General features: G+C 46.6%; 1 protein-coding gene across 2 annotated transcripts in view; it reads left to right on the top strand.

Annotated features, from left to right (window-relative positions):
* Positions 1-10,781: 10,781 nt before the first annotated feature.
* Positions 10,782-25,219, top strand: part of npy2rl (neuropeptide Y receptor Y2, like) — a 38,138-nt gene continuing 23,700 nt past the window's right edge. The window contains exon 1 of one of the 2 annotated variants that reach the window (XM_076724835.1): positions 10,782-11,350. The gene's annotated coding sequence lies outside the window, so the exon portion shown is untranslated. The remainder of the gene's footprint in view (positions 11,351-25,219) is intronic. The other variant, XM_076724834.1, reaches the window with a different exon arrangement.

Raw genomic sequence — 25,219 nt, forward strand, 5'->3', positions numbered from 1 at the left:
GTGTGTGTGTGTGTTCGTGGCCTGTCGTCCTTCCAGGTCTGCATCATCTTCATTCAGGCTTTACAATCTATGCATTTCTGTATTTTCTCACCAAAACACGTCTATTAATTCCATCTGTTTCCTGTCTGTCCATCCTGGCAGAGGAATCCTCCTCCGTCACTCCTCCTGAGGTTTCTTTCGTCGTGTGAATTGCTGGTCTGAGGACAGAGTGCGTTGCATGCTGCACAGATTGTAAAGCCCGAGGGGAACTGTGGCTTGTGAATCTTCTATATAAACAACGTCGACTCGACTTGTAATGAAAAGCGATTCATGCAAATAAAAAGAGAAAAATATTCCAGCATCACTGAACTGTGTTTGGTGTCATTTGGAGAATTATTTGATGAGCTTCTGTGATTTAATCAATGCTTTTATATCAGCTTTGTCTCTGAAAAAATGGTTTTGCAAACATGGATGCAAAGAAATGAACATCTGAAGATCCTCAAATTAAAAGGAAAGACTGTTCCAGTGCTACCTGTGTTGAATATGCACCAAATTTTTCCTGTTTTGTGAAAAGTGATGTTCCAAAACATGATGGAAACGTTGGCAAAGTGGGCTGTCACATGCTTATGAAGAGCGCTGGTCGTGAATCACAGCTTGCATGTCGCAAATTTAAAGAAACAGACTTTTAATGACGATCAAAAGAATGTTTTGATCTCTTTGAATAAAGAAACGGTGAGTTTTCTGTTGTGCTCATCTGAACGTCGCTTCCCTCATAATAATCCAAGTGAAATCAGTTGCCTTCCTACGTCGCTGGTGCTTGAATACAACAGAAGGAAAAGTGATGGAAAGAAAGAAAGAACAGGGAAGCGAGGGATGGGAGAAATGTCATTTCACTGCTTCTGGTTCTATGTGATACATCAGCTGTGAGTCAGTGATGATTTTCCACAGGAAAGCTTTTTACATACATGTTTGATGTTGGAGGTAATTTCACCAGCAGACCAATGGAAAGGCAGTGATGGACAGGAAAATGGATGGAAGGCATCAGAGTGGAGGGATGAGAGGGAATAATGGGAAGCCTGAGAGAGAGGGTGGAGGGATGGGTGGTAATGTGAGGGAGGAGGTGGAAGCAGTGAAATGACAGGAATCAGGAAAGTGATGAAGCTCAGAGTGAGGAGGTGTGACAGGCAGGAGAGTAATAAAACAGCAGTGGAGGAGGAGGAGGTTATTAAAGGAGAACAAGACCAGGAACACGAGGAGGGCGATGTGCAATTAAAAATTAAGAGACGTGTAATTATTTTCAGGCGACACACTTCCAACTCAGGAAAGACAATCTAACACAGACATCAGCAGCAGTGGGATCCCCAACGGGCCTCGCATTGATGCAGCCGACCCTGGAGAGCCCCAGAGGGAAATCAGCTACCTGAGCTGCAGGTCCAGGTGTTAACGTTAGCACTAGCATTAGCATTAACATTAGCGTGGCTTATCCTTTCAGTGCAGCAGAGACGAGCAGATGTACTGTGAGACAGAAAATGTCTCCCTCAGTTCTTCTTTATGTTAGCATAGGAGCTAGCCACCAGTCAATGCTACACACTGAAAAAAAAGAAAGAAAAACTGATTTATGGTTGGATTGAACTCAGTATTGCACATGACAGTTGTTAATAGTGACACTTCAGTTTTTCAAAGTCTAGTTTATTATAATGGTTAAAACTGGCAAGTTAGTGGCAGAACATTGAGCTGAAGCATCAAACAAATTAGCATCCATCTGCTGTCCTGACCCACCTGTGCCTCCAGGTCAGACGTCGTGACAATCGGACTTGTAAATAGCATCTCTGTGTGCCATCGCTGCCTGTGATTCATTGTTTCCTCAAACCCTTCCAACCGTCCTTCAGCGAGACGAAGCCATCAAGGGCATCGGCAGTGACTGTCCAAATGTATGGAAATCTATTTAAACCAGTGAAACCCGGAGAATATTCAATGAGTCTCGCGTGTCTGAGGACATGATTAGTTTTCTCACTGAGCGTCACGGGGATGAAGATGATTATGTTCCAGTAATGCTGTGAGACACCTGCTTTCATATCGAATGAAAACAGTGGATTTCCTGACAAAGTGAGAGTCTGCCACTGACGGAGAGCATCCTCGTATGCAACGATTAACAGTAAAAACTAATAAATAAACAGAGACTTTTCAAGGGGACAATTACAATCAGTCATTTGTATCAGACTTTTTTTTATCCACAGCGACATACATATGGATTCACACGGCGATGGCGCAGCATCAGGGGCAGTTTTAGCGTTCAGTCTCTGCCCAGGGATACTTCGGCAAGCCAGGGATCGAACCACCGACCTCCTGATTGGCAGACAACCGATGTGGTGAAATTAGGTAATTTAAGGGGAGAAGCAAACGTAAAAATGATCAAGCGGCAGCAGTTGGTGTTTGTCTGTATTCATTTGGTGTCTCATAATGTTTGACACGCTCGCTGATTAATGGCTCCACACACAGATGTTGACATGCGCAAATGAGACAACTTCCTCAGAGTTCTAACATCTTACTGTGTTTTCCACACAGACAAACCTTTGCATCCAGTACCTGAATATTTCAGTGCAGAGGTGGAGCACAGCAGGGTGCTGAGTCTCATTAGTACTCTGCCACAGTCTGCGACGTCTGAGCAGAGCTGCATTTATCACTCGACCTTGTGTGGAAGTTGTACAAGTTCATATTTGATCCATTCCTTATTGTGATTCAAGACACCTCCTGGAACTGACTTCTAACTCACAGGCGCACTTTAGGAGGCTCCACAAGGAGGAGGTGCAAGCTGCCTGCCAGTTTTCCTGTTGTATATCTCAGCTGATGCCTTTGGATCCCCCAGGAGGAGCCGGAGAACACTGCTGGAGGGAGGCACACCTGGACCACCGTGCTCAGTCTGCTGCCACCTTCAGCCAGTCCAGGTGGATGGATGGATGAATGGGTAGATGGATGGATGGATGGATGATGATGATGGATGGGTGGATGGATGGATGGATGATGATGATGGATGGGTGGATGGATGGGTGGATGATGGATGGATGGATGGATGATGGATGGATGGATGGGTGGATGGATGGATGAATGATGGGTGGGTGGATGGATGGGTGGATGGATGGATGGATGGATGGATGGATGGATGGGTGGATGGATGGATGGATGGATGGGTGGGTGGATGGATGAATGATGGGTGGGTGGATGGATGGGTGGATGGATGGATGGATGGATGAATGATGGGTGGGTGGATGGATGGGTGGATGGATGGATGAATGATGGGTGGGTGTATGGATGGATTCATTGTGACCAGTCAGGTGTGTTTGATAAGTCGGTCTTATACAAACTCCAACATTTTGTGTTTTATTATAACATCAGAATATATAATTCTTTCTTGAAGGACACGTCTGGCATCATTCTATAGTTTTGTTATTGTCAAGAAATCCCATCAAAAGACCAACAGTGTGTCCATCTCTCAACACGTTTGGACTTCCTCTCCTGTCTGTGACACTAAGCCCGCTGGTTGTAGCTGAATACGTAAATCTATAAAACAAAAACAGACACGTCTGTTTTTTTAAAAAAGGCTCAGAAATCCCTGAAACAGCTGCCTCAAACAGGAGGAACGAGCATATTTGCTGGGGACTATTTCCAGACACAGTTGGTGTTGTTGTGAGTAATTTTGGCAGCAGAACAGTTCATGTTTGTCTTTTTGTGGAATTCATCGACAAGAAGAAAAATTTGGAATGTCATCACATGATGTTTGATCATCAGTCCAAAAAGCGTGGCGTCGTCCTGAAAGTGACACAGCTGCAGTGTAACACTGCAGATGTTGATGCTGTCTTCACGTCTTTGAAAGCCTCAACATGTTTGCAGTAGGTGTTGCATCCTGTGGAAGCATTGTGAGAGAGGATGCGTCAGATGCCGTTGCCTGGAAAAAACACAATAACCTTGCAGCGTGAAAAAGAAAAACCAGGTTTCCTTTTCAGAGTGCTCTTCGCTGTGCCGACTGCTTTTCGCTCCTCCTCACCGTCTTTTCTCAGCAGGTCAGAGTTTCCATTCCACAGCCAAACTCGACTCCCTGCCGCTGCCACTAATGATTACGGCTCTTTAGACGACGTTCACAGGCCGGCTCGGATCTGACAAACGCTCACAAAAGGCTCGAGAAAAGACTCTCATTAACTGGAGTTTAAGACGTGTAGAAGAATTAGTCTGAGCTTTGGATCGTCTCCGTTTCAGAGGGGTGACGATAAACTCAGAGACAAAGAGATGAAAAGCCTATAACCTGATCACGTCTGAGCAAACAAGGCTGTAAAAGTCATTATGCACCATGAAACAATGAGGAAAAGGCCCAGATGTTTCCTACAGCAGCAGGGTTTATCGTCTGTATGGTGGCCTTTTTAGGACATATGTACAGATGAGTCTGCTAACGTCGGCGTGTTCAAACACTGTTTGTTCATTTGTATTCTACGCACCAGGAACCAGTGGAGGCACAGTCAGCTGACATTTAGATGATTTCCTCATTTAACTGTCAGCAGGGAGTTAACAAGCTCATTTACAAAAATGTCAAACATTTCGCTGAACTCTGCTGAATTACTCGGCCAACGGAAGAAATCCATGCATATGCATGGGGAGAGAGCAGGTGTTGTGCTTTAACCCTCAGAGCTGCCAGCTCGAGTATCAGGGAGAAGCCACCTGTCCCATGATCAGCCTGAACATGGTACCATCCAGTAACAACAGCGCACACACGAGCCAGCAGCACAGTTTGTTCTAAACTCATCCACACTGACAGGACCGATCCGCTCGTCTGTATTTTGTCCGTTTGGCAGACTTTTTAAAAAAATCCACATCCGATTCTCCGTAACCAGAGCATGATGTACGATGTGTATGTGAAACTCTGGTTTTATTGTTTCTCGTGTCGTTCCAGGTGAAAATGTCGAGTGTGTATTCGAGCAGGGTGTGGACAGAAATGCTGGACAAATTATGTCCCGTGTTGATTCAATAAGACACAGAGCATTTTGATGATCCCGTCTTGTTGACGGGACCTTTCATAAAGTTAACTGTCACATTTGACCGTGACGAAATACACTGAGGGACTCAAAGTTAAAACATGTGGTTCCCAGGGTGGCTTTTCATTCGCTCATCTGAGCGCAGTGTAAGAAGAACCGGTGAGCCGGCTCTGCTGATTGGTCCGTTGAACCTGACATGCTGGATTTGATTGGTCACAAAGGAAAAAGAACTGACCATCATCAGTGTCAGGAACAAGTCGTGAACATATCATCAGCTGACAGGCCGAGCCTGTTAGCGAACAGTTGTTTATTTAAGCATGCAGCAGCATTATCATTCATTCTCCGTCTCTCCAGCTCCTGAGGGAAATATCTCCAAATGCTCCGCTATGTTCACGTTAGCCTCTAATCGTCTGTCTGCTGTTTGTGTGTTTGCTGCTCAGCAGTTGTGTTCTGTGGCTTTTTACTGCCTTTTCCCTGAAAACAGAGCAATGAGTGCCGTGTCCAGACGTGAGGTCGAAGTAATGCTGTGGAGAGGAGAAACAAGAGCAAAGAAAGCCCCAAAATGAATGAAGAAACACGAGATGTGTTTTTCTTATCATTTAATGTAGTTCACCTGAAGCCGTCCTGCACGTCCTTTAACATTCACTCGTCTCGTCTGCAGTGTTTTCCTTCTCTGTGCTTTTCTTCCTGTGACAAATGGAAGCTGGAAAACGAATCATCCACCTCAGCCAGCGACGCTGTGCTTATTTGAATATAAGACATGAAATGAGAAAAACCTGACTAAATATTTGGAGTACACTCTCAGGACATTTATTCTGGTTCTGACGGTCTTACGTTCTGCTTCTTCACATCACTTTCCCCCCTTTTCATTTACTCTTATCCAAACAAGTCGGGCCGTGCTCTCTCTGTCGCAGCATCTTGTGATTGAAAAAGGGGATGATGGATGACGTTCATGTAACCTTTGTATTTAAAATGTGTCCGAAAACAACACGATTTTGAAAAAAATCTAGCCTCTGTTAGATGAAATGTCCCTTCAGACCCACTTATGTGATCATGTTACAGTTATTCTGTGACAATATAGACACAGAAATGCATTATTTCCAAGAGTCATAAGACTAACAGCCTGAATAAAAGTGGAGCATTAAAACAGAATATTGTGTGAACGTTTTGATGAAGGAAGAAAGAGCTCGTGCTGTCGCTGAGCTGCTGCATCGTTGAAATTTTGTCAATACGTTTCCAAATTCTATATGGAAAGTGGACTCAAAATTGGACATGTGGGGAGCTTGGATCCTGAAAAGCCGATCAATAAATGTAAAAGTGTCACTGTTAATGCGAAGGCCAGCAGCCAAAAGCACCAAGCTGATCCCTCCTCACACACGTTCAGGCGGCGCTGCTGGCAGCAACATTAGCAGCTGTCATTCAGTGAGAGACAGAGTCTGGTCCTAAATTCAATGTGTTGGAGCTTTAAAACGTTGGTGTCCTGCAGAGGACGCCAGGGAGGACAGATGCAGTCAGAACAGCTGACGTTGGATCAGCTAAGGCTTGTTGAGGGTACATTTTCCACGTTCCAACGTGACGAGTCCCCACAGTGCAGCGTGCGATCAGGGTCCCCGTCAGCCATCGGCCTGCAGACACTTTGAGACACTGAACATGACGTAGAGCTTGACATGGTGCAGCAAAACATGAGCTAACAGTGGCGTCGTTAGCTGTGATGTTGACTGACAAAGCTACGCCGAAGGCAGCGCTAACGTCGTCAGGACGGCGATTTACTGTCACTGAACACGACGCACGGTGTGAGACGCAGCACAGAGCGCTTTGTGATGGACGGATCTTCAGGCTAATCCTGCACGCCGGCAGCACAGTTTGATTGTAGCAGAGGAAGAAAAGCTCCATCACTCACAGACATGCAGCTTTTCTGCGTGTTCACCGTGTGTCCAGGTTTAGCTCCCTTTAATTGTGTGTGAGCTTTAGAAAACTGAACACGTCTTCAGTGAGAGCGTGGGCGGATCGGCATTCGCTGATGCCGCTTCACGTTAGCCGACACGCCACAAAACAATGCCGGCTTCATCCTCCATTCATCCATTCATCTTATTTTGATATAATAGTTCAGGGAGGATGTGTGTGTGTGTGTGTGTGTGGGTGTGTGTGTGTGTGTGTGTGCATGCTTCTCGGAAACTGCGCGGCTTGAACTCATCCATCAGATGTGACTGAACGCCAACACAAGACAAGCAGCCATTGAGCTGTCATTGGTTTGAAAAGCGAACATTTCCCTGAAAGCTCACGGCTGACGTGCAGCTTCACACGAACATGACAGCACCGGCGACACGTGGGACGTTCACTTTACACGGACGACGAGCTCTTCTGTCTTTTCAAATCCTCCTTTTCAGGGAAACTTGTTTGGCAACGTTGGGCTTCATTCACAGATAAGATTTATTCATTGTGCTGCGTTATTGTACAACTGGACTGCTGGACAGTCGAGACCATTTCATCTGTCCCACGAGGCCGTTACTTTTGTTCCAGTGATAAAATAAAATAAGAGAAAATAGCAGACATTCTTCTGAGCAGTCCCTGAACGCAACATGAAAAATGTATGCAGAAGCAGAGTGCAGTGCTTTGAGGTGAAAGGTGAGCCAACGTGAGGTCTCCGTTGGTTTGTGTGGACAGATGTTAAACTGGACGAGCTGCAGGGTGCAGAGAACGCTCTTCAGCTCAGTTTGATGCCTAACAAGCAGCTTTCACAGACCTCACAGAGAACGCTGCAGAACGCTGACAGACAGCGTTCTGCAGGCAGGTTCGTGCTAAGCTAACAGCTAAGAAGCTAACACCTCCTTAAGAGCCTTAAAGCAGACGTCTGCACCACACCAAGGAGCGAGAGTAAACAGACAGCATCAGCTCAAAGTCCAGCTTTCATGAAGGTTGGCCCAAGTCTTCCACAGTGAACTTGTGTCTGACAGTCTCAGTAGAAAACAGAAATACTCCAGAAAAGTACCAAAGATACTGAAGTACTGAAGTGTACGACATGACGGTGTTGCTTCACATCCAGCGTTCTGTGCTCCGGACTCGAGCAGCTCGCTGCCTGCAGACAGGAAGTTTCACATTACAGCTCTTGAAAAGCAGTGTTTGCCTCCATCTTTCCAGCCTCTCTGCTCTCCCAGGCAGCCGTCACCATCGTGTGTGCTGCGTCTTCTCCGGGCTTTAATCCACATCCTGGGACTGGCAGGCTCATTACGGCCGAGCCTCAGACGCTGCCGCTGAAAGAATCCGCTGCGCTGCGGCGGCCACAAATATAGATTACAAAGTTTCAACCAGAGCGGATTTCTCTGCGCGCCTATTGAAGTGTGTGTGGAGGTAGAGTGTGTGTGCGTGACAGTGAGATGGTGCTGGCGTGTGTGTGTGTGTGTGTGTGTGTGTTTGTAAGCAGAGTCTTATGACAACCGTGAGAAATGAAACTCCCTCACACTGACTGATGGATGTTAAAGCATCCAAGAGTCTCAGTTTAACGGAAAGAAAACTCTGTGTGTGTGTGTGTGTGTGTGTGTGTGTGTGTGTGTGTGTGTGTGTGTGTGTGTGTGGAAATGAAGCCTTAGGTCTGTCATTCACACTCTGCTGGTGGTGCAGTCCTTCTGACAGAAAGGGTCCAGACCACCAGAAGGTCGTTTTCTGTGTCTGCTGCTCGCTTCGGTTCAGAGGACACGTCAAAGGTGCAGCTCTGACAGATTTGAACACCTTCGCTCTTTAACTACAGTCCGTCCAGTTGAAACCGACATGTCTCCACATCTTTGTCCTCATGGAATACAACGCAAAGTCACGGCTGAACTCCTTCTGGTCTTTTTTAGTCCTAAATGTCCACTTTGTCCAGTTTCTGTAAATGCTGCACTTTCTCCTCAATTGGCCACTTTTAGGTCACTTCCTGTTGGCACGAGGCGGCGGCGGAGCAAATGTTCCAGAGCAGCTGGACTGTATGTGGACGAGATCCCAGGTTACACCAGTGTCCTCTCCAGCCTGCACTTGATCATGTCCACATGTCTTCAGAGATGGACAGAGGTGTCTCCACACTCTCACTCTGCTCCTGAACGCTCCGCTGACTCCGTCCTCAGCGACACACACACACACACACACACACACACACACACACACACACACACACACACACACACGCTGACATGCCAAGACACCGCGCACCTCCTTCACTTTGCATGAGCTCCACGCCAACAAGCACACGCTGTCACACGTGCACATGACACCTACATAACACACACACACACACACACACACACACGCAGCAGGTATGGACCAGGCCCCCTGACACTGTGACCACAGCAGCTGGTTGACCCCCGAGTCTTCACATTCCTCAGTGAGTGTCGCGTTGACCTTCGTCAGCAGCCTCTTCAGGCGACGCAGAGTGGCTTTAATCACCCTCATCCATATTCATGAGCGCCGCTTCATCCTGGGCTTTTACACGACGTGTGTGCATCATGCATGTGTGCTGCTTTCATCTGACTCTTTCATAACACGTCTCAGTCTCATTCTTATCTTTTAGTTGCTTTTAGTTCCTTTATGTTGTGTATTTCAGTTCATTGGTGAGTTTTCTCAGAGGAATGATTTTGACTTGATGTGAAGTTTACGATGTGTGTTTTTCCAGTAAAACCAGCAGAGACGCTGCGTCAGACGATAAACCAGAATCGATCGTCAATAATCAAACTGTGTTCACTGAGTTCATGTGTTCATCTCCTTCATCCAGTCATGTGTTCACAAAGTGGTGAACCTCGCTCCATCCTCTGTGATCGACTGAGCCTTCCTTTCCTGTTTCTGCTCAGACCTCCAGGACGTGCAGGGACAGGAAGCTCAAACAAAGGTGCAGCAGACAACAGGAGCGCCGCGCCTGGAGGCGGTTTCTGCGCAGGTCTTCGCCAAGACGTGGTCGTGTGCACCGAGGCAGCCATTTTCCTGACTCGCTCAGATTTTGCTGATTTGGTCATTTTTCCTCGATGTTTGTGCGTCAAAAACGTGTCTCAGTCACATTCTGCGCAGGCTTTTATTTTGCCTTCCTGTGTCTGACTTCCTGTCTGGTTCGATCTGCTCTGTGCAGACTGACGCGTCGTCTGTAATCACATCATAGACTTCCATTCATTTCCGGGGGACTGACCCCCGCCTTGACCCCAGCCCCCCGTAAGGGTGGTGAGTCCCCATGATGTGAGGAACACAAGCACACACACACACAAAGTCTACTTTAGCTGAGACATGAGGACGTTTTAACACCTGAATGTAAATATTTTCTCTTCTTCCTCTGTAGCCGTCATCAAATCCTCTTCCTCCTCCTCTCTCACCTTCCTTTGCCACCTCTTCCCCCCCCCTTCCTCTCCTCTTCCTGCCAATATTCTTCCCTCCTTCCTTTCCTTCATACGCTCCTCTTCTGTTCTTTTCTCATCTTCCTCCTTTCTCCTCTAGCTCCCTCCGCTCACCTCCTCTCTTTCTCCTCATCATCCTCACTTATTTCCTCTCTCTTCTTCTCTCCTTAACTGTTCTTTCATTGTTTCCTTGCCTCCTCTTTCCCCCTTTCCTCTCATTCCTTCCTTCTTCGCTTTGTATCCTTTTCCCTCTTGTTTCCTTCTCCCTTGCTTCTCTATCTTCTTCTGTCTTCCTCCCTCTTCTTCCTTTCCTCCTTTCCTTCATCCATCTCCCAACATCTCTCTTGTTTCTGCTTTCTCACTCTCTCTCTTCTCCTTTTCCGCAAAACCCACCACCTCTTCCACCCATCCCTCAGCTCCTCATCCTCTCTCAGCTCCTCCCTTGCTCCTCCACTCGGCTTCCACGCGCCACGCGTAAAGCGCTTCACTCTGGTGTCTGTGTCCAGAGCGCACGGACGGAGCAGAGAGGAGGGAGAGGAGGAGGACGTCGCCGTTTCTCTCCTCTTTTTCGCCGTCGATGTCGTCTAACATTTCTTTAAATCTTCGGATGCTCTCGGGTCCTTCGTTCGAGTCCCGCTGATCCAGAGTGACAGAAACGTGGACGTCGTCGCTGCTCTGAGGCGGAATTTTCTAAAAACAAAAAACAAAAAACAAACAAACAAAAAAACACAAAAAACGGGAAACAAACTGAAGACCTGGCAACCCGCTCAGCTGCGAGTGTTTTTGACAAATTGGACCGAGAGGAGCGCGAGGAGAGGTGGCTCAGCTGGGGCGGAGGATGGGGATTTAAACTCGCAACCTTTCGGCCATGTTCAGCCCTCAGACTCGTTTTTTATTTTTGTTTTACAGTCAGTTTTTAATGGCGACGACGGGCGCGTGCGTGTGAGCGTCCGCACACCGAGAGGAGCGAGACGGGATCTGGAGGCACGCGGAGAGGTCAGTGTGCCAGCCACACACACGCACGCACACGCACGCGCACACGCCTGCTGTAGGACACACGGCGACAAAGAGACACATGCGCGCAGAGTTGTGAGCACACGCGCACCGACAGACGCACGTGCATCTGTCAGCTATCACTTCCGCACGCGCGCACCGTGCACGCCTCCCATCGGCGCGTGCACGGGCAGACACGTGGGAAAACGCACGCGCGCACAGAAAAACAAAATACGATTGAAACGTCAGATGAAAACCACGTACAGCCGAGTTTTTTATTGGATTAGATTTTTGATGGTCAATATTTTACATGAATGAATCCCAAATCTAAACTCTGATTCGTAGTACACACTGACAGTACTTGGTAGTACTCTGTACACAGTCCAATATCTGCACGTGAAGGTGGACGAAAATGTTGGAAAAGCATTTCAAAGTGAACAGTCATCAACCAAGCAAACAGAACAAGTTGGACGTACGAGGTTTTCACAGGGAGAGTTTAATACGCTGTTTAATGAGGGGGAAATAACAGAGTGCACACACGCACACACACACACACACACACACACACTCTTATCCTCTCTTTGATAAGTGGAGCCAGAGGACGCTCTTTAAACATTAAACGTCATTTCCAGCAGAAACGTCCTCGTCTCCTCAGGTGATTGGCTCCTCAGGTGATTGGCTCCTCAGCCACAGCTGTTGATGCATGGCCATGTGTGTCCAGCAGACATGAAACTCCTCAAAGTCCTCTAATGGCGAGTGAAGATCAGCCTGAATTCAATTTCAGTTTGGAGCTCTTATCTTAAAAAATCACATCACAGGTGTAATGAGGTGTGACGCCTCCCCCGAGCGGACAGCCGCTGACCCACTTCCAAAGATTTATCGCTCTGATGCAATTTTAATACCTTCACCCTTCAAACGCTGCACTAGAAATTGAATGTATGACTCGGGCGTTGGGAGGATCATCTGTTGGATGATATTACAGTAAACCCAGACACCCGTCATGTGACTCTTTCTGTCCGGACAGTTTCCTCACAGCCGCGAGCTCTCAGTTCTGCTGATTCAGACACTTCGCATTAAAAGAATGTATTTTTGTACTGTAAGTTTGGTGCAAGTCGTAGTTTTCAACCCGCATTATTGTGGCTGTTCCATTAAAGCCATGTTTGAGGCTGTAGGATGTGGAGTGAAGCTGTGGAAAAACAGATCGTTTTTGTTCAGCTTTTCTAATGTTAAAGCACTCAGGCTGCTTTCCACAGGGATGAGTTTTCCACTGATGGATGTGTGTGTGTGTGTGTGTGTGTGTGTGTGTGTGTGTGTGTGTGTGTGTGTGTGTGCGGATGGAAACCTGGATCGAAGCTGCACTTGTGTGTGTGCTGTGCAGAACATGTTGTAGTTCTACGGTTGGTGGTGGAACAAATACAACATCAACAGACTCATTGCAGGCCATTCAAATTCCATAAGCAGAATCAGGAAATTAAAGTGTCACAGGTAAAAGTACTCGGTCCCTCTGACTGTGAGACGTAGCTGCTCCGAGTGGAACTACTTCATGTACGGTTAAGTAACTCAGTCCAGTGGTTCCCAACCTAGAGGTCCAGAGGGTCACCAGATAAGCCGGAGGGGTGGAGAAGAACAACACGTCCTCAACCGAAACGACCGAACAGGTCGCTGGACCTTTGTTGTGAAGCAGTTAACGCTGTCGCAGTTTGCTGAAGTTTAGGCACCAAAGCACTTTGTTATACTGAGGAAAAGAGTCAAGCAAGATGAATTAAGGCAGTTTTGATGGGACACAAACAGCATTTTGCAGCTTGGCGGGTACGTGAACAAAACACGCCGTGTTTAGTAGTACATGAACGTGACTTCACGGAGACGTAATCTGCCCACCCATGTCTTTACGAACAGGAAGGAAAAAAGTGCATAATGAGCTTCTCTGGACAGTCATGTGGATCAGTCCACCACTGTGGTCCAGACTGAAGTATCACAACAATCATTGGACAGATTGACCAAATATCTGCAAAGCTAACACTCCCATGAGCCTCACGCTAAACAGATGTTAGCATTTAGCTCACCTGCGCTAAAACAGAATTTCACTGAGTTAGAACGACTGGAGCTGGAACTCTTAAGACATGTTAGCATTTTGCTAAATTACCAAAATAATTTTGTGCTCCTGACAAAATCTGGGCGTCGGCTCCAGGATGTGACCAATCAGAAGGCGGCACAGTGTGTGAGTGGTGAATGGATGGCGTCACATGACAGCCGTTCTTTCTCCTAGCAGACGCCCAAAAAAGATGAGTGAGTCTGTTTACTGCTTATGTAATCAAAGGCCTGCAGCCGTCCTGCTGCGCCGAGGCTTCGCCGCTAATCACCGTTTAATGGCCCCCCGCCGCGGGTGTGTGTGTGATGAGATACCAGCTCACACACACACACACACACACACACACACACACACAGATGCATGCAAAAACACATACCAGTATTCAGGATGTAGAAATGACACCAGTGTCTGTCCCAGTTTTCATTGTCTCACTGTCTCTAGGAAAGGTGAGAAGGAGACAGAAACGGATGAGCAGGACAAACGTGTCTCCTCCAGGAGTCACAAAAGTCTTTTTGGACAAACACTGAAAAGGACGCTTGAATTGTCTCCTTTCCTTTCTTCATGTTTCTGGCCCCAGTGAGCTGCTGTCAGGCGCTGAAGTGAGTCATGGCCCCGAAAACAAAGACAGTAACCACAAGAGGAGGAAGAAAAGGTAGAGCTAAGAGGGAGAGGAGGAGGTGAGGAAGGAAAGGAGGGGGTATGGGAAAGAGAGGTGTAGGTTAGAGGAGGACGTGGAGAAGGAAAGTAAGAGGTAGGGAAGGAAAGGAGACAATAGGAAAGGATAAGAGAATATAGGACAGGAAATGAGGAGGTAGAGAAATGATAGGAGCATTTAGGGAGGGGAATTTGGACGTAGGAAACGAACTGAGAAAGTAGGAAAGAAAAGGGGGACATATGGGAAGGAAAGGAAGTTGGAGAAGATAAGTCATCAGGGAAGGAAAGAAGGAAGTAGGAAAGGAACTGAGAAAGTAGGAAAGGAAAGGAGGAGATGGGAAAGGATAGGAGCAAGGAGGAAAGGAAAGGAGGAAGTAGAGAAATGGAGGGGTGGGTGGGTGGGGAAGGAAATGATAGGAGCAGGTAAGGAAGGGAAGTGGGAGGTAGGAAAGGAAAATGTGAAAGTAGGAAAGGAAAGGTTGAGCTATGGGTGGAAATGAAGAGCTGAGAAAGAGTAGGAGCACGTGGGGAAGGAGAGGAGGGCTAGGAAAGGAAAGGAGGAGGCATGGAGGTGGAGAAGAAAAGGATTAGACAAGAAAGCAGAGGTGGGGAGGGATTCTCTCTCTCTCTGCCTGCTGGCCTGTTGTCATGTCTCTCGCCCTCCTCTCCATCTTCCTCCCCCACGTCTCCTTTTCCTCTCCGTTTTACTGCCCTCTGACTGTTGATAACACATGTCCTTCCTTTCCCTGTGTCTCGTGGCGAACACACACACACACACACACACACACACACTGGCAGGCATGTTTGTCACTGGTTTCCATTCTGGTTCGACCCTCTGGGGACTGTAAAGGTTTCATGGGACGAGATGCGAGTCCTGCAAGGATTTACAGGAAACATCAGAGGAAAAAGGTGCTGAATGTCACATTTTTAAGCACATGCTAATTCACCGCCACGCCTCCGTGTAACCATGAAATACTGCAAAGAATTCATAGACGTGGTGGACGCACACGCTGCTTGAAGCTGCAGCCTGCAGACAACAGTGGACGTAAAGTCCGTGAAGACACCGACTTGTTTTAAACCGGCTTCCATCTGGTCGAGATAAATGCTAACGGTTATGTCAGCTATGCTAACAGTTATGTTAGCATACCTGTTTTGCATAATTCCCTCACAGTACAACCTGGTGACACACATCAGTGTTTTGTTTACTAACTCTAAAAACCATACACAATGACAGTTGTCACTGTAGTAGTACTTTTAATGCAGCATACTGCATGTTCTACTTCATTTTGGTAGAAACAACCTGCAGCTATGCTAGTGGCTCCTTGTGGCCGTACTGTGCTGTGTTCTGAGCTAAATGCTAATGTTGGCATGCTAACGTGCTCAGAGTGACAGTGCTAACATGCTGATATTCAACAGGTGTAATGTTTGCCATCTTAGTTTAGCTTGTTTGCTAACATTTGCTAATTAGAGTTAAACAGGTGTTTTGAAGGCGTTTGGTCGTAAAGCAAACTGACTTTGTGTGATTACGGTTCGTCCTGAAGGGATTATGAATGTCTTGACCAGAAAGAAGAGGATTCTGTCCTCTGGGAAACGTGACTGTGGATCATGGTCAGGTGGTGGTGGACTGACCCATATTGCCGTCCCTGAAGCCTCATGCTAGCATGGCTAATAGCAAACCTTCGCTCATCCGTTAAACCTTCGGGACACTTGTTGCTTCATCTGTTTATCCTCCTTCTGTTTGTTTTGCGGTCAGAAACCTAAAAGCGGCCGAGCGTCTGCTTTGACTCACAGTTCCAGCAGCGGGACGATGATAGCGGACGGGACGGTTGAGGATCCGGAGGTGGCAGACCTTCGTCTTGTTTACACTGAGCGGGGATATGACTTGGACCACATAAAGAGAGCTGACAGTGTGCAGTTTAAACACCGTATGTTTCATAGGTGTTAATGTTCAGCTACACCTGCTTTGTGTACATTTTGAGTCAGCGCAGGAGTTGAATCAGAGCGCAGACGTCTCCCTGGGACTGCTCATTGTATCGCTGGACGCCTCCTGGTCATTCATGTACACAGTGAACAGAAACGCCGTCCTTGTTTAGCTTCTGGCTGCCAGAAATAATAGAGTCTCACTTTGAAGTTTCTGCCCGCTCGAGTCGTTTTTTCTTTTTAACGTGATGCATCATCGTTGAAGACGGCGGTTTGTGTCAGTGTGAGCTAACAGCGTCTTCACTTTAACATCTCTGGTGTCAAATACGTAAAACGCTCTCAAAGGCAGGAAGTGATGAGAGGTGTGGAGGACGCAGCTGACGGAGCGTCGACTCTAAGACTGTTTCTGTGAAGTGAGGTCAAAGACGTCTTTCGCTTCCCGTGTGGACGGACGCTTATGGTTACGTGCACTGCATGTTGTTCTTCACCGTTTGACAGGAGGTCCTTGTCTCACGCATGTCACCTGACAGAACGAGGAGAGCGTCGGTGAAACGAGGTCGAGTTTAATGCTGTCCAACATGTCGGCTCATTATCACGATGCAAAGCGTTCGCTAACATGTTCCTCTGTCTCCGTCTCATCTCTTCCTCACTGACTCATTTCTGTGCGTCTCAACATTTTTCTTTTGTTTTCCATGTTTTTTGTGATTCATCTACCTCATTCCTCTTTAAAGAGAGGCTTCATATCACACGTCACCCGTCAGATGAACAGGACACCTGGTACCTAAAACAATAACTGGCAAATCATTTTCTGTCCGTTAATTGATGGTTTCATCAGAAGTTTGTACCTGATCATGTACATGTACACTGAACACGCACCTTTTCCCACCGTTTTGACTTCAGTCCAACAGGATGCTTCTTTTATGGGAAAACTGTAAACTTAAAGGTGCAGATATGAGTATCCAAATACTTTTGGCCTCGTCGTGTACAGTGTGGTCTTCTTCTCCTCTCTGTCCATCTGTCCCCCGATGTTTTCCTCTCACTTCCTGTTCCTGTTTTTAATAATCTGAGCTCTTCCTAAACCCCCCCCCCCCATCAGGAGAATTAATTAAAGCTGACATTATTATTGGAGTTAAAGCCAACTTGGCTTGACTGTTGAGCCATAAAATACCATGTTCATCTCCTTATCAACAACCTATTACCTCACACACATGCACGCACGCACACACACACACACACACACACACACACATATTAGCCATATGGCCACTGGCTTCGCTTCAGTGTTGCATAAGTCCAAATATATTGACTCATGGTGCTTCGTGGAAGAGAGCGCACATCAAACAAACACACACACACGTATGTGCGTGCATACACACACACCTACTTGTATTTCTATCCTTGTGAGGACACTCATTGACATAACGCCATTCTTACCCTAACCTTAACCATCACAAATTAATGGCGAACCGCTAAGCTAACCGACAGCTAATTGGAACCTAGCCTTCAAAACCAACCTTCAGACAGCCCTTTGACGTTCTGAGGATGGCCCACTATGAAGCCAGAGGAACACCCCACACACACACGCTCATTGGTTTCCATCACTTGTGGGGACATTACTCAGATTTATCTTCATTTCCTGCAGACCCACCCCGACCGTAGCCGCTACCTGCCAAGTTTCACCCTTAGAATTTAATGATTAACTTTATGGGGTCCGGTGCTGAGGCCAAGCGTGCAGGCGCACACACACACACACACACACACACACACACACACACACACACACACACACACGGGTGTAATGTCTCTGCTATAAAACTCATTAAGCGTCCACCTGAGACCTCTGCCAGGAGGAAAATCCCCGTGTGCATGTGTCCATTATTGATGGTCTTGTCTGGCGAAGGGGCTGGCGGTTTAATTCGGTCTAAAAAGACCACGAGCCCACGCGACCACGTCACGTTCACGCTGGACGTAATTCTTTAATACGTGATTTTGCGTGTTGTTGGTGTAGACAATCACATGAACCTGTTTCCTCTCGTCTTCTTTGAGTTTGAGGGATTCCTCCTGGCAGGTGGAGTTGACATTTACATCCAGAGGCTGAGATCACACCTGTTCCCCCCGCCTTTAGTTTCACCTCAGTCCATCTCAGCTTTCTTGCCTTGATGAATCCCAGTTACGCAGACTGTCAGGTTGCCTGCAGGTGAGTTAGAACTCACAGGTGTGCTGGCAAACAGCTGCAGAGAGACGAGGAGCTCAGACTCTTTAGAGGCTTTTGTTCTCGGTTTACTGAGACGTCAGTCGTCCTCCTTTTATTTCGTACCTTTCATTTCCGCCCACCTTCCTTCTCCCTCTCCTGAACTTTGTCTTTCCCTTCCTTCTTCCTCTCTCCTGTTTCTCTTTATCCTTGAAGGCGCTTGCGTCACTCCTCCAGTCACAGTCTTCAGTCTCATGCAATTTCTGCAGAAAATGTTGGTCTCACTTGCATTTTGATGGTTTCTGTGTAATTGTCTTCTTTTTCTTCACTTTTAGTCTAGAAGTCTAGAATTAGCTTTAGAGTCAGCCTGTGTCTGCCTGCAGCAGGGACACAGAGTACGCTAACATTTCACGCAGCGTCCCCTCAGAGTCCATCGTTTCCGTTTGTGTTAGGACCTCGTCTGGGACGCATCAGGGCGAGTTAGCATTTACACTACAAAGGATCGAGTGATCGGATAACAAATGACACAAACACAAAGTGTCTGTGACGTGTTGGATTTGTTGCAGCTGTCAGACGGCCGCAGAACACCTGAAAACACCTGCAGAGCTGTGTTTCAGCAAACTTAACTTTGACTTTAAAGTTTAGCGTCTGGCAGTTTTTTACTTTCTGAGTTTATTTCAGGAGTGTACAAAAGCTCGCGCCCACAATAACAAACGGGCGTCCCTCTGACGCTCAGCGCTGACCTGCTCGCTCTCTGTAACTCGCTGTGATTTAGATCTTCAGCTTGACGCTCCAATTAGTCCCTCTGCTGTGAATCAAAGTGCCAAAAAGGCCTGGAGGAAGACTTACTGCTGTTCACTCACTGTAAAGCAAAGTTGGACCTTATTAGTCACTGAGGGATGACTCCCCAAGTGAAGTCACGTTTATCAAGTTTGTCCAAGAAGCTTCAGCTGCACCACTTACAGCTCAGTCTACCCACGAATGCTTAGTTTGGATAAACGCTCCATGCTAAAGAAATGTGTGAGAGTCTCCTCACACTGGATTTTGCTTCCCATTCATTTCAATGACAAATGGAGAACGTGTTCTTCTGCTTTCTGTTTATTCATGTGAAGTCCAGCCTGATTGAACTTTGAGATCTTGAACCACTTTTAGAGGGGAGGTGAGACCTTGGAAATATTGTTTGCTTGTATTATTTCTTTATAACTGCAAGGCAAAATACCACAAGGACAGTGAGGTCAGTGGCAATGAAGAAGCTGTTTGATATTCATCCTGTGCGATGCTGTTATTCGCCTGTATTTTTACAGCCCTTCATGCTCTAAACCTGACCCGCGCTGCCGTCTCTGTATGTCTCAGTCTGCTCTCACTGCACCATAACACCAAACGTGCACGTTTGACGTCGGAGGAACCTCCAGAAAAACCTTCCGTGTGTGTTAAACTCACTTCTTTCGAACTCCACACGTCCAGACTTGTTTGGGTTTCAAACTCGTTGTCTTTAACCCCAACCAACGCAGGTGTGAGCTATTATTTTATGATTTTGCACATTTTTACCTGATCTTGATTTTAACAGCATGCTGCCAGCTCATCAAATATGGCAGCTTGGTCAGTGGCCTTCGAACCATGATGCTCTACTAGTGTCAGTTTAGCATATGTAAAGATCGCAATAATAAATATGTAACAACATCCAGTTAAGCTTTTAAAATAAAGCTCATTGTGATACGGTCAGTTTGGTTAGTTTTAGGCACCAAAACTGTTTGGTTTAAGTTTAAGAAAAGAACCAGGGTGAGTCCTAAAATGTCACACTGTTCCTTTAATGCATATTAATATCAACTGACAGCTGCCTTTCTGAACCAGATTTTCCATAAAAACAACTGGAGTCATTAAGTTTTGATGGACTGTTTCTTGTCAAACAAGAACATTTCAGGTTGTCGTAGTTTTGTAGTTCACAGCAACTCTACCAGACAGCAGTGCATGACTCTGCTTACAAAGGCTGAATATTTGTGTCTCTTTTTTCATACATTTCACAAAAGAACCCAAAGGTCCTCCGTCAGCTCAGCTGCGTCGACTAAATCCCTGATGCTTTTGTATTTACTGGCATTCACTTGTAGTCACTCAGGCAGTCTCTCTGTAGCTCGCTCCTCTCCCTAATGCATTCCCTCTCTGAGTCCATTTAGCGTCGCATCACCATGCACTGATTTATTCATCACTCTATTTTCTCACTTCTCTGTCAGTTGCAGCACCTCTATTTTTGTCCTCATCCCAGGGAGCACGAGCAGAAAGAGGCGAATCTGAAACGAGCCTCGCCGAACGTCCTCCGCACGGAGACGAGCTGCAGCTGCTCGAAATGAGTCATTTGGTTTTCATCCCTGTCGCTGAAACCGAGGAACAAAGAGCGGCTGACTGATGATTCACGTGATGGCGGTGCTAAAGGTTAGCAAGGCCAGCTCACCGTCTCACCTCCAGTTGTCACTGTGTAACCAAGACTGCAGCATCACTGCACAGCAGGAAGTCCAGTTTTCAGGATTGCACTCGTCAGAAGTTCATAGTCCCATGAGCAACGTTTTCTGTCCGGATGGACTTTTGGCTCTTTTGTTGCTCACTTAGGCTCCTGATGCTCCATTTCTGTTGGATCTAATTGTCTTTGGAGCGGATGTCACGGAGTCCAGTCACACTTTGCCGTCAGGGTTCATCATCCTCAATCGACCGAGGCGGCGTTTGCATTCAGTGCGGTTACTTTGAGTGTTTAAAACCAGTATCTGGACGACTGAGCTTGAAAGGTTTTGTCGGCTGTCTGTGCTCGAGGAATGGATGAGGAGGGACAGTCCTTTCATTTTGCACCATCAGGCTGATTTTTCACAGGTGATTTTCTGTTGAAGTGAATGTCAGTGCTTGTGTAGATGAGAGGCTGTAGTGTGTCAGCAGCAGCTCGTCTGTCCATCTGCAGCCGTCCGTCTGACACTAATCCTCATTCTGTGAGGCTCACATTGAAAAACTGAAGGGCCAGAGTCGCTGGTTTTTGCTGTCTCAGCACAAAGGGAGAATGATTTACTCCTGGTTGAAAGTTGGACACGGCTGAACTGATAACACTTCAGCGTGTTGAACTGCTTCTCCGAAAAGACGTTTTTAAGTGTCAACCTGCAGTTTGTAGCTTTCAGTTCTTCCTCAGCGTTATCTCTGCAGCTCAGAGCTTGTTATGTTTCTGCATCACATTTCAGGCATTAATCAACATAAATGACCCTGCGTGATGTGCATCCACTTTAATGTAGTAGTTTAAAAAGGAAAATGCCCTGTATGCTCATCACCACCCCAAACTTCAGGCAACAAAGTTAAATGTTTATGGCTCAATGCTCAGAAACCTCCATGTCTGATAACCAAAAAACCCCTGCAGAATGTCAGTGCGGAGCATATCCCATCATCCTCTGCTGCACTTCCTCTTCCTGTTGGCGCTCTGATTTCTGATCAGTTGATGCTTCGAACTGTCCTCACCGTCTGTACGTCTCCGCTCAGTGTTCATTTCTAAATCACATGACTGTCTCTGTGGTTTTTGGTTTAGAGCTGCCAGACGTCTAAAAAAAAAGGTTATTTATTCAGTGACATTAAAATGTCACAGATAATTACTTTAATTTCACCTGCAGCTGTTTTCTCTCTCCCACCTGCATCTGCATTTTGACATTTAAACAATGCTGGCATTTGAAATCACTGATCGTGAAACGATGATTGTAATTATTAAAATCTATTATATCTGGCTCGTTAGCTGCTAAATGCTCCGCTGTAGAATTAACTGAACAGTTCAGCGCCGTAAAACCTAAACTAGGATCTGAAATATGCTGAAAATCTGCTTGTTTTTCTGTGTCGGCTTGCTGGTCTTTCCCGGAGGCTTTGTGACTGACAGCCTGCACTGGTTGGATTTTTAGAGGAAGCAACAGCATCAACAACGTGTTGGTGGAGTGAACGGCGGCTCGTCTGGCCCCAGAGGCTGAACTCCTCAGCCTCAGCCACGCGGAGCTTTAAACATTTCATCTTTCATGCTCTCTACTCTGTGGTTTGTCTCAATAATTAAAATACAGAGGGTGAGCGAGCTGCTTGGAAAAGGTTTCAGAGAGGGTCAAGCAGGCAACTGAATCAATTCGGTGAAATGAGGGTCAGATGAATGAATCTTGATTTAGAGGAAAATACAGGTTTTGTTTATATCTGAGGGTTTAACATCAGTTTCCTCATCATCAGCTCTTCAGGACAGAATGCAATTCAGAGGCTCGTGCTGCCTTCAAGGTCCCCTGCGCTCCACTCTGATTGAATTTACAGCACCTCCTGCCCTCTGCAGCTCCTGTTGGCCATGAAGGATCAGCAGATTTAAAGGTGTTTAACTCAGACGTCATGTTTCATGTGCTGTCCTTTGGCTCCGAGACAGATTCAGGGTGCTGAGAGGTCAGAGGTCAGTGTCCACCTCAAGGTGAAGGAGGCGATACATTATCACACGTCAGACTTCACAGCAGGATTCTCCCCTCTGCACCGCGACAATGACAGTGATCCACGTCTGTGAAAGTTCAGAAATGAACAACATTTGTTTATTTATTCAGTTTTTAACCTTCTTACGTCTCAAACCGATGAAAGGAATCAGAAGTTCAAACCTCTGCAAAGGCTGCAAAGTCATTCAAGGCGCTCAGGGGATGAACCGGAGTGACTTTAGAGGTCGAATGAAATCAGTTTCTCCAGTAGAGCTTCTCTTCATCTACTTCATGCATTGGCACAGAGTTTGAGTCACGTTCCACAGAGGATGAATCCTGCTGTGTTTGCAGACCCAGTTTCTCTCTGGCGCCACCACGAGGTGAGCAGGAGAAAGGAATGAAACGCATACTTGAAGTCCTGTATCTCACTTTGAAGTCAGCACTCAGTTTTAAAGATGGAGTCTTATTGAGTTCAGTGTCTATTTTCAGGAGACAACCTTAAAGAAAATAGATTTAAATAATAAACTGAAACCTTCTGAAGGAATTGAAGAACAGTGGAAAGGGATGAAACAGCTCACGTCTGTCTTTCTTCTGTTTTCGTCCATGAATCTCCTGACTGAGGTGCACTGAAGTGGACATCTGGCCTCGGCTTTGGCAGCCTGACTCCGTAACCATGTGATCTCATTAAATCCACTTTTGACGAGCAGATCGAGCATTAATTGCGCTGTTTCACGGTTGCTGTCCTAGACTCTCAGTAGAGACTCGGTTGGATCCCTCAGCTCACACCTACGTGACCTTGGACAAGCTGCTGTGCTCCTGATTGGTCCAGTGGGACATCTGGGTGTTGAACAGTGGAGGTCTCAGGTTTTATTGGACAGTTTCACACACAAGGCCATCAGCTCGAGTCAGAGCTGCCTGGTTTTCTTTCCCTAGACGCATAATATTTAGAAAAACTGACCTTAAAGATGATCTTGGCCTGGATTTTGATTCGACTCGGGCCGCTTCGTTTCCCGCCTGCCAGTAAAAGTAAATGGTCGTTCCCCACGCGGTGTGACTTCCTGTGTTAAAGCGCCGCGGGCTGCATGATGACAGAACCGTTATCGCCTCTGCCTGACTCTTTTCTCCTTGCTCCAGCTCCTGTTCCACCAGGCTGCCGACAAATCAGCCACGTTTGATGAGGTGCTGCAGGCGAACGCTTCCTGCTGATGTCCAGAGCTGAGAGCTCAGTGTGACTCTGAACGGCACAGCGCAGGACATTGTTTACATTTCAGGAAAGATTCTATCCACCTTCCATCTGAGAGACTACTGACAAAAGATGAAAGATGTGAGCAAAAATACTAAAATCTAGTTCTAAAAAACACAATTAACGGGTTTCAGCGTGATGTCTTTGTCACAAAATATCACGTTACATCGTTTCATTTTGGGTTTAATCTGTTCAGATCTCATGTCAGCAAACTCAGCATTTGTTTTAAAAGCCAGATTTTTTTTTAAAAGGACCGGACTTACAGTAAGTACTTAATGTTATTTGGCAGTCAGGCGAAAACCTGACAGGGTTAACTGGAGCCTTGTGCAGACAGCTGTGGACCTGACGGGCTTCCATACGTGTTACGATCGAGTTTGTGGCATCTCGTTTCACACGTGCAGACTAGAGGAAGTGGGTGCAACTTAGTGAGAACAAGACCAAGGATGCTGATAGTCCGCGCTGGGATCTTCACCCACGCAGCCATGCAGATGCTGCAGCCGTGAACTTCTCGGCCTTTACCCTGAAATGTTCAGCTAATTTGGAGCTGCAGGGTTTACAGCAGTGATTTGTTTCAGCGGGCTGACATCATGTCTGCTTGGCCAAAAAGTTCCAGGGACTAAAGAACTAAACTCCAGAATGAAAAGTCCCTGTTGTGCCCTCCTGTTCGTGTTTCCACTGCGCTGAAGAAAAAGCTAATTAGTCCAACAGCAGATTAAAAAGAACAATGGCAGCATTTAAAACACTGTTTTCACTCTGCAGGAAAAGACAATGCAGTCACCCCGTAGTTCTTTTGTTTGGACGAGCTGCTGAGTGTCTGCTTGTTCTTTGTGGAAATCAGATAACGACGTCTTCCCTCTTTTGTTCGTGCACACTCGGTTTCCCTTCTTTAAACTAGTCTGGAAGCTGACAGATGCATTTACTTTTACTGCCAGTAAACACGGTAAGAAATGTCTGTAACCTCATCACAACTCATCTAGTGGCACTCAGAGTTTGTTCACTGTGTGAATGAAGTTGTAGCAGCCTCAAGGCTTGTGTTTGACTGATCTGTGAGTCCGCCCTGATCGGAGCGATGGCAGGGATTCTATTCAGACCCTGTTCCTGTGGCGGAGGAGATCAGATTAACAACAACGCAAAGACGCAGTCTTAATGTGAGACATGAGCCTGAGGAAAGTCTGAACTCTGTGACAGACGGTGATGGAGCTACTGAGTTTCACATCTCAGAGGGAGGCACGTCTTCATCACCTATTAGGCAAGATGCTGAAGAGGAGGACAGAAACCTGGCTAAAAAAGTGTATCTGAGATGATAATCATGTGGAATTGCATCACTGTTTTCCATCTG

This window comes from Chaetodon auriga, chromosome 24 (genome assembly GCF_051107435.1).
Source record: "Chaetodon auriga isolate fChaAug3 chromosome 24, fChaAug3.hap1, whole genome shotgun sequence".
Classification (NCBI taxonomy): Eukaryota; Metazoa; Chordata; class Actinopteri; order Chaetodontiformes; family Chaetodontidae; genus Chaetodon; species Chaetodon auriga.